Source organism: Xyrauchen texanus, chromosome 15, assembly GCF_025860055.1.
Source record: "Xyrauchen texanus isolate HMW12.3.18 chromosome 15, RBS_HiC_50CHRs, whole genome shotgun sequence".
NCBI classification, from domain to species: Eukaryota; Metazoa; Chordata; class Actinopteri; order Cypriniformes; family Catostomidae; genus Xyrauchen; species Xyrauchen texanus.
This window is the reverse complement of record NC_068290.1, coordinates 20145028-20159288: the sequence shown is the minus strand read 5'-3', so window position 1 is coordinate 20159288 and position 14261 is coordinate 20145028. Positions and strand designations below refer to the sequence as shown.

Sequence of the window (14261 nt, the reverse complement as noted above, 5' to 3'; positions counted from 1 at the left end):
TAAAATAACCCTCCATTTCACAATTCTTCAAAATAAACGCAGTTTTAATCACAAATCTCTCAAATTTGATCAAATACACTGGAGTGTGAACAGTTGCACACGTTTGACGAGTGCTTCAATATAATTTTCATGTGGAATACTGTAACTACAAGTATCAACCAGCACCTATAAAAGTGTCTGAGTTAATTTCATTAAACGCTTTATAGTAGCAAGAGTGCATGTATGATGTGATGCTTAAACATATCTGATTTGATGTTTGCTCTTTTATCAATATGCATAAGCAATTTACTATAGATAAATTATCAATAATTAACCCCACAGCACAAATTCTCACACTCACAGTTTCGATGGGGGGAGCCACCAGACCGCCTAAACAGATGCCTGATTCAATTTTAGATACTCTTTCCTTTCACTGTTTTTCGTTATAAATAAAGCATTCAAGCACTAAGAACTATTATTTTATGCTAATATAAATATCTGTATAGAGAGTGTAAAATAATGTCACTAATCCAACATGAAAAGATATCAAGGCAATCTTTCTAGGGAGATGATTCAACTCCCTTCCAAATATAGGTTTTTGGTCATATTTATGTCCAGTTTTCTTGTTTTAAGTAGCTAAATTTTGTTAAACGATTTACATATAGTAGTGGAATAACGAATATAAGGACATTCTATTAAATCAGATGGTAAAAAGGAATCGCTATCCATAAATTAGAATAAAATAGGACTTCTATTTTAAAAAGAGGTCGAAAGCCGTTTTAGCCCTTACTTCATCTTATCCGCCTTATTCCTGCCGTCTCTTGTCTTCAAAGTCAAACAAACCCTCCCAAAAAGCAAGGTTAGTAAATAACAGTGTACTGGTAAATTTATTTAGTATCGGAGATACGTTAGTGAGTTGAGTTTATGGTTGATGACTGCCCTTTATTGTTGTAGAGTTGTCGCATTAAATGGAGCTGCACGAGATATTGTGATGTAGCGTGTAAGAAAACCCTGGAGTTTACTTAGTAAGGATTGGTTTTCTTTGGTCCCTCTATCAATAGTTTGTTTCAGTCTGCATTCGTTTGAGTTTGCGCCTCCGAACCTCATGAGGGAAGAGAAACAAATGACAACTACACCGAGTGTATAAGTTCCTTCTCTTGTCGTTTATTGTTCAAGCACATCTTTATATTTAGCATAAAAAAGCATTAAATGTATATTTCATTCAGTTTAGCAGTATAAGCCAATAGAATTTAGCAGACTTCGCCGTATATGGGTTGACATAGTTTAACTTAGTGGGCTACACAATAGCAGAATAGTTTCTTCCACTAAAGAGATACGAGTAAGAAAGAGAAAAACAAGTTGTTCAGCAGTTAGCCTTGACAAAAGTACAAGTCTCATAATCTTATCTCTCACATAGCGTAAAAGTGCTTTGCCATGACCCAGTTCCGCATGTTTCCATTACTACTATTTCCCCTTTCAGATTGAGAAAAATCTGCTAAATCTGATCCCCTCGTCTTTTGTTTTTGAAGTATCACGCTTGTTAGCAAATTGGCCAGCGGTTGATCTCTTTCTCCATTGAAGATGTTTATAATATTTATGTTTCACAGAATGCAAGCACAACCAAATCCTCTTTAAGAAGCCCAGGACAGGCGGGAAGGTGAGCTCTTTAATAGTCCTCAACATCACACCAAGGCCTGTTGGGCGTGGACCCACATCGAAATTCCCATAATGAAATTACCTGATTTCCATCATATACTCCTCAGTAGATTGATACGTTGAGTGTTGTTTACATAAATGGCAAAAAAAAAAAAAAAAAAAGACTAGTGCGTGTGTATAGTATATATCTTGCCTTGCTTCAGTAATATGCTTACAAGAATAGTTAACCCATAAATGAAAATTCTCTCATCCTTTACTCACACTCTTGCCATCCCAGATGTGGATCACTTACTTTCTTTTGCTGAACACAAACGAATATATTTAGAAGAATAGCTCAGCTTTGTAGGTCCATACAATGCAAGTGAATGGGTACCAATATTTTGAAGCTCTAAAAGTATGGAGGACAAAACCTGCAAAAATAATACATAAATATATAAATGTAATAGTAAGAAAATAAAGGAATAAATGTCTTGATAAAATAAATATAATTCGTTTTTAATGCAAGTTATTCCTGAATTTATTTTTGTAGACTTTTTTCCTTTTATTTATTATTTTTATTTTTATTCTTTAAAACTTTTTTTATTCTATCATTTGTTTTTTGTTTTTTATTATTATTTATTTATGCATTCATGTATTTTTATATTTATTTATTCCCACCTGTATTTATTTCCATATTTAAATAGTCCCACATGTATTTATTTTTATATTTATTCTTATATTTCTGTCTCTTGTATGATAATTATGTGGGCTGGTCATTGGTTTATCGTAGATAGAAGCCTGTGCTCGATTACTCTTGACTTGTTTTGATGTGACGTTAGGTCATAGCCATATCGTGTAAACTATAGTTATTTGTGGGGCTAAAAACATAAGAGTTTAAGTCAATCCAAGATTTATTGGTTATACTACAATCACAAAATAAATGGGGAACTGTTTCTTCAACAAACCACAAAATAAGCAAGTTTCATAAATGATATGATTTAACCTTATGCTTTTCTTTTTTAAAAAAAAAAAAAAAGGACTTAACTATTAATCTATTTCTCACCCACACTTATAATATCGCTTCAGAAGACATGGATTTAACCACTGAAGTATGGATTACGTTTAGGATGCCTTGGTGCTTTTGGAGCTTCGAAGGCCTTGTCACCATTCACTTGCATTGTGAGGTACCTACAGAGCTGAAATATTATTTAAAAAATCTTTGTTTGTATTCAGCAGTAGAAAGTCGTACACATCTGGGAGGGCATGTTGAGTAAATACATTTTTTGGGGTGACTATCACTATTTCACAGTGAAAATGCACATTTGGTCTCTGAAAACAGCAATATCAACTTTTAAGTCACTACTTTTTAGACTTGAGATCTAGATCAGCTGCAGACTTGAGTCTGTCAATTGCTACAGTGCTCTCTGTTTTGAGAGTATCTCAAAATTTGCACTGATTACTCTGCTTTTTCATCACATCAGATGTAGCCATATCAACACCGGGTTGGATTGATTTCACCCATGTACCTTTCTGAAGAAACTCTGTAGTGTCATGAAGTGGCCTTGCATAATGCTGCAAACTGTCTATATAGGCTTGTTTGACAGTGTTAAGGTTTTAATTTGGACTGGAAGTATCCACTCTTCCAGAGTGTAGTCAGCTTCAGATGTTGTAACACATCTTTTTGTTGACTGGACCTTGCAAAATCAACTGAAACAGACCGTAATCTCAAAGTCTTTGGCATGTTTTTGGAGAGGTACTGGAAGCCCCTCCTTTAAAGGCTGAAAGTGGGTTATATTCCTAACTCCTTATGCCACGTTAAAAGGGTGAGTAGGCTGTTGCCAACTGGAGAATTAAAGCCAAGATATCTGCCCTGGTTATCTGTGAGCATTCAGTGTATTTGCAGCATCTGCTGCTATCTGAAACAAAAATTATTAGAAGACATTGAATGTCAAGATGCTTTACGGCTCAATAACAAATGACAAAACATTAACGACTAATTGGTGAATTTAAAGTGTTGCTGGTTGAAGTGCTCTGCACACACTCAACACAGGCCTTGTATACAGGCCTCAGAGTGGCTTATATCGAATGTGTAAGAAGAACAAAATTAATTTATCAGTGGTATGCATGTCCTTTTTTTGTCATTGACCTGAAATAGTGCTTATTTTGTCCTGTAAAAGACAAATAAGCACTAATATATTTGGCCATATAGTATAAAGCAGAGCTGCAGTCTCCTGTCTGAAAACTGATAAAAAAAAATATTTGGAATGGGAATCATAAGCATATTAACGAGTTCAAATTCCTATAAACAATTCCATTAATAATTTTTTGTACCAATTTTGGAATAAATATTTGGAAATGATAAATGCAATTCTTATTGAATTTATTGCCCTCAACAACAGACTTTTTATGTGGAATATGGCCCTTTCCCACTGGCGGTACTAAAGCCTGTACTCACCCGGATCACCCGTTTTGTGTGTGTGTGTGTGTGTGTGTGTGTGTGTGTGTGTATGCGTGTATCTTCATCTGGAGACACGCTTTGAGTTTTTATCGCTTTTGTACTTTTTGTTCTGTGTGACAGAAAATAAAGTGATTTCTGCATTACATTACTTCTGCATTTGATTACTACATCACATTTGTCCTGGGATGATGAGTATAAATAATCAGATGTTTATCGAGAATGGGTAATTGAACTATTATAATTATACACTAAACCGTCATGAAATCTAGTTTACATGAGGAAAGTGTCTGGTACTGTGTGGTAACTTGCATTAGGACATATATTTTTAAGTCAGTGAGTGAGTATTTCAGTACAGTTATATATGTTGAGTCATAAAAGCCTTTATCGTATTTTATTTGTGTTGATAAATAGGTTTATGTTGCTTTCAACCTGTTATCTGCTAAATTCAGCACGTGGTAGTCTGACCGATAGCCTCATCTCGCACTCACAGCAGGCACAGCTCTCGGCCCAGTTTAAACTTTAACATGAAGACAAAGACTGCTTCCAAAAACAGGAAAATGCTGCCTTCAGGGCTGAGGTAGGATGAAATAAGGTGCTTTTTTTTTTAAACAGCTCAGAGACCAGTTTCCTTTAGAGTTCCATTCATCCTTATACACTGTCATTTAAACCATTAAATGATTAGGCAGCTGCCTACATTTTCAGATGCAGCTAAAGCTCATGTAAAACAGCCCTAACAAAAGTGTAACTCAGATGCCTGCATCCTCCGTCGGTGGTGTTGATTTCCTTTTTTGTTGTTTATATTGATTTGCACGTTCCAACCTTGTCAGAAGAAAAATGGTCGATACTAGATTACGTCACTACGGTGGTAAATCTTGGCAATGTGAATGCATCAGGGGAAAAGTGTCCTAGGGTGTTTCGTTCCTCTTAAGAGTTCTCAACTAGAAAGTTACTAAAGAAAAAGACTGTAGGTAGGAAAGTGCCTATAAATACAATAATTGGTCCTAACTATATATTAAAATTTTTATGAAGTATAGTCTTGAGCTTAAAATAACAACTCCAACTTGAATTTGCATTTCGAGTCAAACATCACTAAAGTAATGACCACTCTGAAGTGATTTGAAGGGATAAAAAATGGCTCGTAAGTCATTTGTTCGGTAATTAGACTAAACTGGTTACATTGTGCATTTCCCAGAGTAGATTAAGTATCACTGCTAAATGGTAGTGCAGGAAGCACTGTCGAGTGTTACTGTACTCTGTTGCATCTGAAAATTGTTAATGGAACCAAAAGTTGAATCATACGGTTCCAGTATAATTGTTTTGAAACAGCATTAGAAACTACAACATTGAGCAGAGAAAAAGCACGTTTCCAGCTCTGTTCTCTTGTCATGTGCTTGTTGAAGCTGAAGGATATAGGTAGTGTAAAATATATTACTTCATTTCGAAAAGGTGCCAAGATTCCATGGCGTGAAGACACGTTAGCCTTGAACTCATTTAGAACTGTTACAATGCTGCAGTGTGATTGGCTGAAATTGGCAGGTCTACACTTTTACTGTGACACTGTGTTTATGACCAAAAACCCAGCTGCAGCTTTTTTTTTTATGTTGTTCACTGTGTAAGCTCAAGGAGTTGTGGCTCATTTGTTTGACCACAGCCTGTTAGTAAATGATGAGAGAGTGCTTTAAGCCCTCTGGTCTTTTTTGTTTTTGAGATAGAAGAACTTTGTATTGGTTCAATTGAGTGGAAACCCTAATGCATTCTTTGAGTTTAAAGCTTTAGTTTACAGTGCATCTCCATGTGCCTTTAATATTAGTCAGTTGTGTGTGTGTGTGTGTGTGTGTGTGTGTGTGTGTGTGTGTGTGTGTGTGTGTGTGTGTGTGTGTGTGTTTTACCAGTCTTCACTGGCAAAAATGGATCGATCCAGACCATACCCTCTGACTATAAACAGATCACCGATACAATTATTGGTGAGTCATGATATATTGTCCAATCTATTCCATGCCATATTACAAAGATGGAGGCTAAAAGCTTATCGCCTCATTGGCAAAGGCATCACCTGGTCTTATGACAGTCCTTATTCTAGAATGCACATGTCCATTTGCTGAATCAACCCAAAAAATACAGCTAATTTTGCAAACTTTATACAATTTATTTCATTTTATTGGTGATTTGAAATGTTATTGAAATGTATGCCTGGCAAGCAGTCCTGGCAAGCAATACTGTCATGGAACTTTTGCCTCTTATGTAAAGAATCACACTCAAAGTCTTGGGTTTTGATGCCATAAAATTCAATTAGTTGGTCAGCAAAGCAACTGCAGATTCACTCTCTACACACTCTTTTATACATTTAAAACAGTCTATCCCCCTAGGTGGGTATACATTTTCCTTAGGGATGGGCTATTCCTATATCAGAAATTTGGTATTTGAATATTTAAGCTCATAAAATAAATACTCTAATATTCTATTATTTAAATGAAGGTAATTAATGAGAAAGAGGCCTTGAACAATTATTATTTTTTAATCATAATGGTTGCGTCACCATTCAAAAAAATTTGATGCAAATAACATACAGGACGAATATAAACACTAGACAAATAATAGTTATGTTTATATTGTATCTCATGTCATGTTTTTGTTGAGAAAAACAAGCACATCCATGTGCTCGGTAAACTATACTCATTTGTAAACACCAGTTTAAATGATGGAATGTCCCTTACCTCACTTGGCATAGTTGTTTACAGAAGCATCCCTGGAATTAGGTTGTTACGGGGACACTGCTTTCTGTCGAGCTACACATTTATGGGAGTAAAGTGTACACCACTTATACAGTACATTTAAACGGGAGCCCAGCTTTCTCGCAGTAAGCCACATCACAATAACCCACTTTTTGGTGTCCATCTAAATGTACTGACTGAACGATTTGCTCATCAAATGTGATCAACTTGTGTCCACATTCAACAGTGCCACCCAATGCATTCTGTTATAACTGCCAGTTTTAGTTTGTGTGTTCAGGATTTAACATGCACCTCACTGTATAAATAGCCGGTTTTTATACTGTACAAACTATATATTCTATCCCCTAACCCTACACCTAAACCTAACCCACACAAAAAAACTTTCTGCATTTTAAAATTTTCAAAAAACATAATTTTATATTATTTATAAGCTGTTTTCCTCATGGGGACCGACAAAATGACCCCACAAGGTCGAAAATGTCAGGTTTTACCATCCTTATTAGGACATTTGGTCCTCACAAAGTGATAAATGCACACACACAGAGTCAAATTCATTCCTGACCATATGCTTTCAAGAATGATAGTAGAGAAACTTTTTCTCTTGTTTAAAATATATGAATCCTTTCTTACTGATTATACTTAATTACAGTGCTGATCAATAGAACTGTATAGAAATACTTGTTCAAATAGATGGTATAAGACAATTTTATGAGCAAATGGGCCATATTTCTGTGTAATTCATTCATTGCGGATATTGTTGCATTGATTTGAATGCAACAATTTATGTAAGAATGGATTTGCAAAGAACTTGCATAAATTTGTTGTGCTCATGTGTCATGAATGATGCCAACAGAGTGTTTATATACATATGATTAAATTAATGAATATTAATGTAAAAGGAAAATACTGTAACAAACTAAAGTATAGATATTGCACCATGAATGCAAGCCACATTATCAGTCAGCTCAGAATAGGTAAAACAAGATTAGACACCTGCCTTTTGCAACATTTCTCTCTCTCTGTGCGTGCGTGCGTGCGTGCGTGTGTGTGTGTGTGTGTGTGTGTGTGTTGCATTCATAGGCCTGCAGTATGTGTGGGAGTATCAAAGCCCATCCAAGTCAGTTCCTCATTATCAGTGTGAACTGTGTAAGGTTCGGAAGGTGCAGAATGAAATGGCTGCTCATATCTCGGGCTGGAAGCACGGCTTCAGATACATGGTAAAATCCTAATTTTCTCTATTGTCAGTGCACAGATAAACAGTCTGTTTATGCTTCTGAAAACATACACATCCCATAACTGACCCCGTTTACATGCACTTAAGAAAACTGTTTATTTCAATGTTTTTTGCAAAAACGCATTCTGAAACATCATGTAAATTAGGGATGGGTTTTCTAGTAATTTTGAGTAATCGAGTAATTTAACACATAAAATAACACGTAATCGATTACTTTTAGCATTTTACATATGAACCTGTTTAAAAAATGTGCACAATTCATAAACAAACATCTAAATTAAAACAAATTCTAAAATAAAATACATTCTAAGTCTTCTGAAGCGATAGTCACTTTAATTTATATTTGAATTCTGAGTGAACAATTTATTTAACAATGCATGCATCCACAGCGACAACCAATGCTTTAATTTGTAATGGCAAGGATTAGGTGAAACGAGCAGACTCATTGTTGCCCATGGCTTTGAATAAAAGCGTCTGCTAAATTAATAAATGTAAGGCAAGGACACAAAGGAAAACCAAGTTGCAATATTTGAATAGTATTTTTACTGTTACTAACATCTCTAATGTAAAAGAGATCGCTGTTTTCCTTGAGTCGTTTAAAGGTCAAAAGTTTCTCCCGGAGAATGTGGCTTATGTGGGCATGTAAACACAAGCTGGTGTTTTTTGAAAAGTGCACATGTGCGTGTAACAGACCGGAGCCATAAAACATGGAAACTGTGTGTGTGTGTGTGAGTGATATTAGGGGGACCTGTGCTCACATCTGGAAGCAATAAAATTGGGCCTCATGCTATATGCATGAAAAAACAGACTGAAGAAAAGAAGAAAGTTGAGGAGACAGTAGTGGCAGAGAACCCAGAAGATATAAGATGTATATGAAAATTAGGGATGTGCACGAATACTCGACTAGCCCTATATCATACCGACAAGTGAGCTTAGCAGAAAGACTTCAGCATTTTTCTTGGAGTACAGTAGGAAAAGGCACATTCTCTATAAACTATACCCATTTATATACGGCAATTTAAAATATTGTCTACTGTCCCTCACGTCAGCATTATTGCACTCAAGTACATTGGGGGAATCCGGGAGTTTTATGTTCAACGTAAAATAGCGGGTAACCCCACTATTGCAGTGCAATTTCACTGCAGGTTGTGATGGTAAGTTAAGGAAACAAATACAGCAAAAACTATGGATTATCAGGAACTAAAGCGAAGTGAGGCAGGGAAATTACGTTGCTTTGGAGAAAGCTGCTTACTGACCGAGCTGCATGTATACGAGCATAAAGAGAAATATTATAGCACAGTGCATGTAATCACTTACGCCGATTTCGAGTCATAAGCAGCTTTCTCGCAATAAACAGCTTTCTGGTGTTCATGTAAACTAGCATAATTAAGTAGCTACATCTCTGCTTGGAGGTTTTTAAATATTTGATTATGCTAATTTTTTTTCCCCTGGTAAACAGAAACTGAACCACAAAAACAAGGTTCCTCATAAGGAGGAGGCTGTAGTTAGAGATCCAGCCATCCGAAAAGCTGTTGCAGCTGAAGTGGAAAAAGCAGAGGGCAGAGGTCAAATTAAGGTGAAAGGCAAAATGCCACAAATGACATAACTCTAAAGCATGTGAAGTCTTAGTCGCTTTCTCAGTTTCTCATTGCATATTCTTGTCTGATTTTCTTTGATGGTGCTTAGGGAGCCTTGTGAGGTCATGGCGTTTAAGGGGATGGGTGAGTGCTCCAACAACTGACAGATCTAACCATAACTCTGAAACATAGCTATTATGATAGTGTCATGGAAATTTGAAGTACTGACTCAAATAGAAGTAAATTCCCAAAACTACTTAACTAACCTGGTGCCTTGTTTGCAACCGCTGGTACCTGTTTCTTCAGCGTATTAAAACACTGCATCCGCTTGAGAGGTTAGCAGCGTCCTGCCCACAGACAATACTCACTCATTCTGTATATAACACACTACACTCTCTATATAATTCTGAACTCACTTAACTTATGCTGAGGCAAAATATCTCAACCGGACTCCAGTTTCTGCTTTGCTTGTTTATTAGTATACGGCCGGGGTTCCATCAGATGCAGCTGAGGTTTAAAAGTTAAAAACGTTTTTATAGGTTACATGACGTGATCTCTACTGATACTTGTTTACTTCAATTTGATTGGACATAAAGTTAGTAGGGTTGGCTAATAAATGTTGGCAAGAGATCAACCTGATGAAATATGGTAACAACAGAATATGTGACGAAATATTCCATTTTATCTTTATTTGCATGTTCCAATTCATCTGGTTCAACAATGTCTGGTTCCGTTTTCCAGTTCCCCTTAAAAGATTCTTTCTCTCGTTTGCATAGTTTTAAGTTTTTATTTCGAAAAGTGTCTTTTAGGTTTTACCTATGCATTGTTCACTTTCATATCCACTTCCAAAATATTCTTGTCAATGTGCAAAATGCATAGAGTCCAAATAGGGTGCTGAAATGATAACATTTGATATGGTTTTTTGAAAAGTGCACATGTGCGTGGAACAGACCGGAGCCATAAACATGGAAACATAACGTGTGTGTGTGTTTGTTTGTTTGCACACATGTTTGATTTGTTGAATTCATTTATCATCAGTTAAGCTGTTCAATGCTCAAATAGACAGATGGTGTCCTAGGTGCCTTTATGATGGTCATTGTGAATGAAAACAGCAACCGATACAGTTACTGGTGCTACTGATTTGTGATGCTGATGAGTATTATTGTGATATAGGAAATGTCTTTTCTCACTCGCTCAGGTGGCCCATTTGGAGGGCCCTTTCCAGACCCCATGTACAATGGGGAATTCTCTCCCTGAAGTGGGTTGATGTCTGATTTCCCTCCTGGTATGCGTGGGGGTCTGGTCACTATGAAAACGGCATGTCTGGGCCAGACAGGGGGATGATTGAATCAGAGGGCATGCAACGTTTCCCTGACGATGGACCCAAGTCCATGGGCACAGACGGCATTGGGCTTGGCCAGCGTAGTGACGGGATGGGCAGACCTTTCCCCAATGATGTGCCCATGAACAGCAGTGCAGACAAAATACACCTGACATTGACCTGAAAGGCCTTGAGGGAAATAGCATCCCTGCAACTCTGCTCAAATATCTGGTACTTGTTCTCTCTTGCATATATAGTTCATGTTGAAATGCTTAATTTATGAACCATTTGGAGTTATAAGACTTTGTGTGTTTGTTTGTAGGACTCATTTCGTATTGAGAATGAGGATGATGCTCAGATTGTCCTAAAGGTCACTCAGAAGCTCACAGATGTTCTTCTGGAGTACCACCTTAGGAGTATTTAATAAAAGCATCAAAATGAAAAAAATAAAAAAATAAATAAATTATGTAATTATGCATAAATGCTTTATTTAATGAGACAAAGGACAAATATGTCCAGAAACTTGTAGTACACAAATTTGTCAAGTGTAATTTAGCTTGTTTGATTGTGAAGGAATCACAAGTTTTTCTGTTTTTATTTTTGTATAATACATAACTACTGATTGAACGCTTTGATGCACACTCGCCTAACACAGGATGTGGTGAATGTTTTATGACTTACTTTCCTTCAAGGTGCTGAGAGACTTTGATAGATAAAAATACAATAACTGCTAAATGTTTTGGTGCAAAATAAGCATTTACCCAAAACACAAAGATAAAACCTCAAATGTAATAAATACAATTGAGAGACACAAACTTGTTGTCTCTTGTATTCTCCAACTAATTACGATGATGTTCAGAGAGCTGTGGTCAGGAGACATAATTTTCCAGAGACCTTTATTTGCAGATTATCTCCTACATGTAGGCTAAAATTAAACAAATACTTAACACTCATAATTTCCTTTTGCCTTGCTATTTATTTATTTATTTGTCTCTGAACTAATGTATCTGAAAATATTACTTGAACAAAATTTGTGGCTAAAGAGCATGAATAGAATGAACACCAAGATCTAAGGAAGGACAATAGGTAATTTATCACATGATTAGACATGTCTTTGATCCATTTGATGATTGTCCTTCAGTCTTGTTGTAGTTTTCAGTCTGAATGTATCTGGAATTATTTTCAGGTGCCCAGTTTGAAGTCCATGCCCTCAAGCTCCTTAAGCAGCATGAACTACTCCTCATCCTCTCGTCTCCCACACAGCTCTAATGACAGATTCTCCAGTGGCATGTCAGGTATCACACAAAAACACATACTGTATGTGGTTTAGTTAAACTGGCTTTATGACATGCTCTGTCATTGCTAGATCTCTGTTGAAAGTAAAACGAATGGAATTCATTAAATCCAAAAAGCAATTAGTTACTGCAAGTTACAGCAATATTCAAACTAGCCCGTCTGGCACAAACAATCATCCATGTACAGGTAAGGAGCTTCAGTTAATGTTCACATCATCTGTCAGAATGGGGAAAAATTGTATCTCTGTGATTTGGACCGTGGCATGATTTTCGGTGCTAGACGAGCTGGTTTGAGTATTTCTGTAATTGCTGATCTCATGGGATTTTCACACACAACAGTCTCTAGAATTGACTATGAATGGTGCCAAAAACATCCATTGAGCGGCAGTTCTGTGGACAGAAACGCCTTGTTGATGAGAGAGGTCAACAGAGAATGGCCAGACTGGTTTGAACTGACAAAGTCTCCTGTAGCTCAGATAACCACTCTGTACAATTACGGTGAGAAGAATAAAGGGGATGTGGTATAATTTACTGTTTTACTGAGATTTGTTATACGTGGTGAACTATACACAAAGGTTTCATCACTTCAACTGGATAACAAATATTGTTTTTGGTGCTGTTGACCTTTATTTCAACCCAGTTAGCTGGAAATCGAGAAATGCTCAGAGGCTGAAAATAGGAGACTGCAATAAATAAAATTGTGAATTAATAAGTATTGAAATATGAGGTTATAATTAATACTTTTTTATATTATAAAATAAATTGTTTGAATATGTTATAGTTTTTAAATTGAGTGCATGCTCCATCTCCCTGAAACTTCTGTATATTTTTTAGTATGTCTGTCCTTGTAATTGTAAATATATAACATTTTGGCTTTCCTCTACCTTGACAGGTCCATCAAGATTCTACAACTGAACATTCATCTGATGAGAATTCAGTCAAGACTGGATGTGACCCATCTTTAGCTATATTTGACATAACTTTTTCTGTTCATAACCAAACACTTCTTTTCTCGACTTTTAGGCTGCTTTGTTTTTACAATGTATACGTACATTTATTTTAATGTTTATTTTTCCCCCTTCTCAGACATTTTCAGCTATATTAATGAATAAATTGTTACTTGTGCTTTTTGATAGCAACACAAGCTTCGACCTAAATTAGAAATTAAACTGTCTGTAAGTGATATCCTAATTTATTATGCGTGCTTGTTTGTGAAGGTCTGTTGCCATAACATTTCAAATAAATTGATAGTTAAAAGCCAGTTTCTTATCATTTGTATGTATGCAATTTCTATATCCCTCTTACTTGAAGATGTCCTCACTTCAGAATTTAGGTTACATGTGATTTGACCTCAGTAGATTTCTCATGTGATATTAACTCAGCAAAAAGGTTTGTTAGGGATGTATTGTATATATTGTATTTTGCCTTGATCTTTGTAATATATATTCCTTCTAATAAAGAAAAAAATATAACCTTATTGTAAAGTGCTAGTCTGTAATAAAGTTTTAAAGTTATAGGCCTGGATGTGTTTTCAGATCTGCTGTTGAACTTGCATATTCTTCTAGATTTCCCAGTTACTTATCCAGCTGTTTGTTTCTCTTAGAGTATGCAAAGCTCCCAATGGGCTTTACAGGCTCTTCAGGTGTCCTTGTGCTTTCTCCACCCATGTCACAAGGTTAATGTTGTTTGATTTGAATTAATTTATCATCAGTTAAGCTGTACAATGCTCAAATAGACAGATGGTGTCCTAGGTGCCTTTATGATGGTCATTGTGAATGAAAACAGCAACCGATACAGTTACTGGTGCTCCACCTCCATGAGGATAGGCCAGCGTCTGCCAAATGCATTTACATTTATGCATTTGGCAGACGCTTTTATCCAAAGCGACTTATAGAGCCCTTATCACAGGGACAATCCCCCTGGAGCAACCTGGAGTTCATGTTGAAATGCTTAATTTATGAACCATTTGGAGTTATAAGACTTTGTGTTTGTTTGTAGGACTCATTTCGTATTGAGAATGATGCTCAGAT

The 14261-nt window shown here is 36.2% G+C and overlaps 1 long non-coding RNA gene across 4 annotated transcripts; it reads left to right on the top strand.

The window, feature by feature from the left end:
* Positions 1-738: 738 nt before the first annotated feature.
* LOC127656030 (uncharacterized) lies at positions 739-13755 on the top strand. 4 transcript variants are annotated; one of them, XR_007972130.1, is made up of 8 exons: positions 755-838; positions 1587-1636; positions 7885-8021; positions 9498-9614; positions 9725-9759; positions 10814-11167; positions 11259-12231; positions 13124-13754. It is a non-coding gene; the product is annotated as an uncharacterized LOC127656030 (long non-coding RNA). The 4 variants fall into 4 exon arrangements; XR_007972131.1 differs by having other exon boundaries at positions 756-838; positions 12123-12231; positions 13124-13745; XR_007972129.1 differs by having other exon boundaries at positions 10814-12231.
* The last annotated feature ends 506 nt before the right edge of the window (positions 13756-14261 follow it).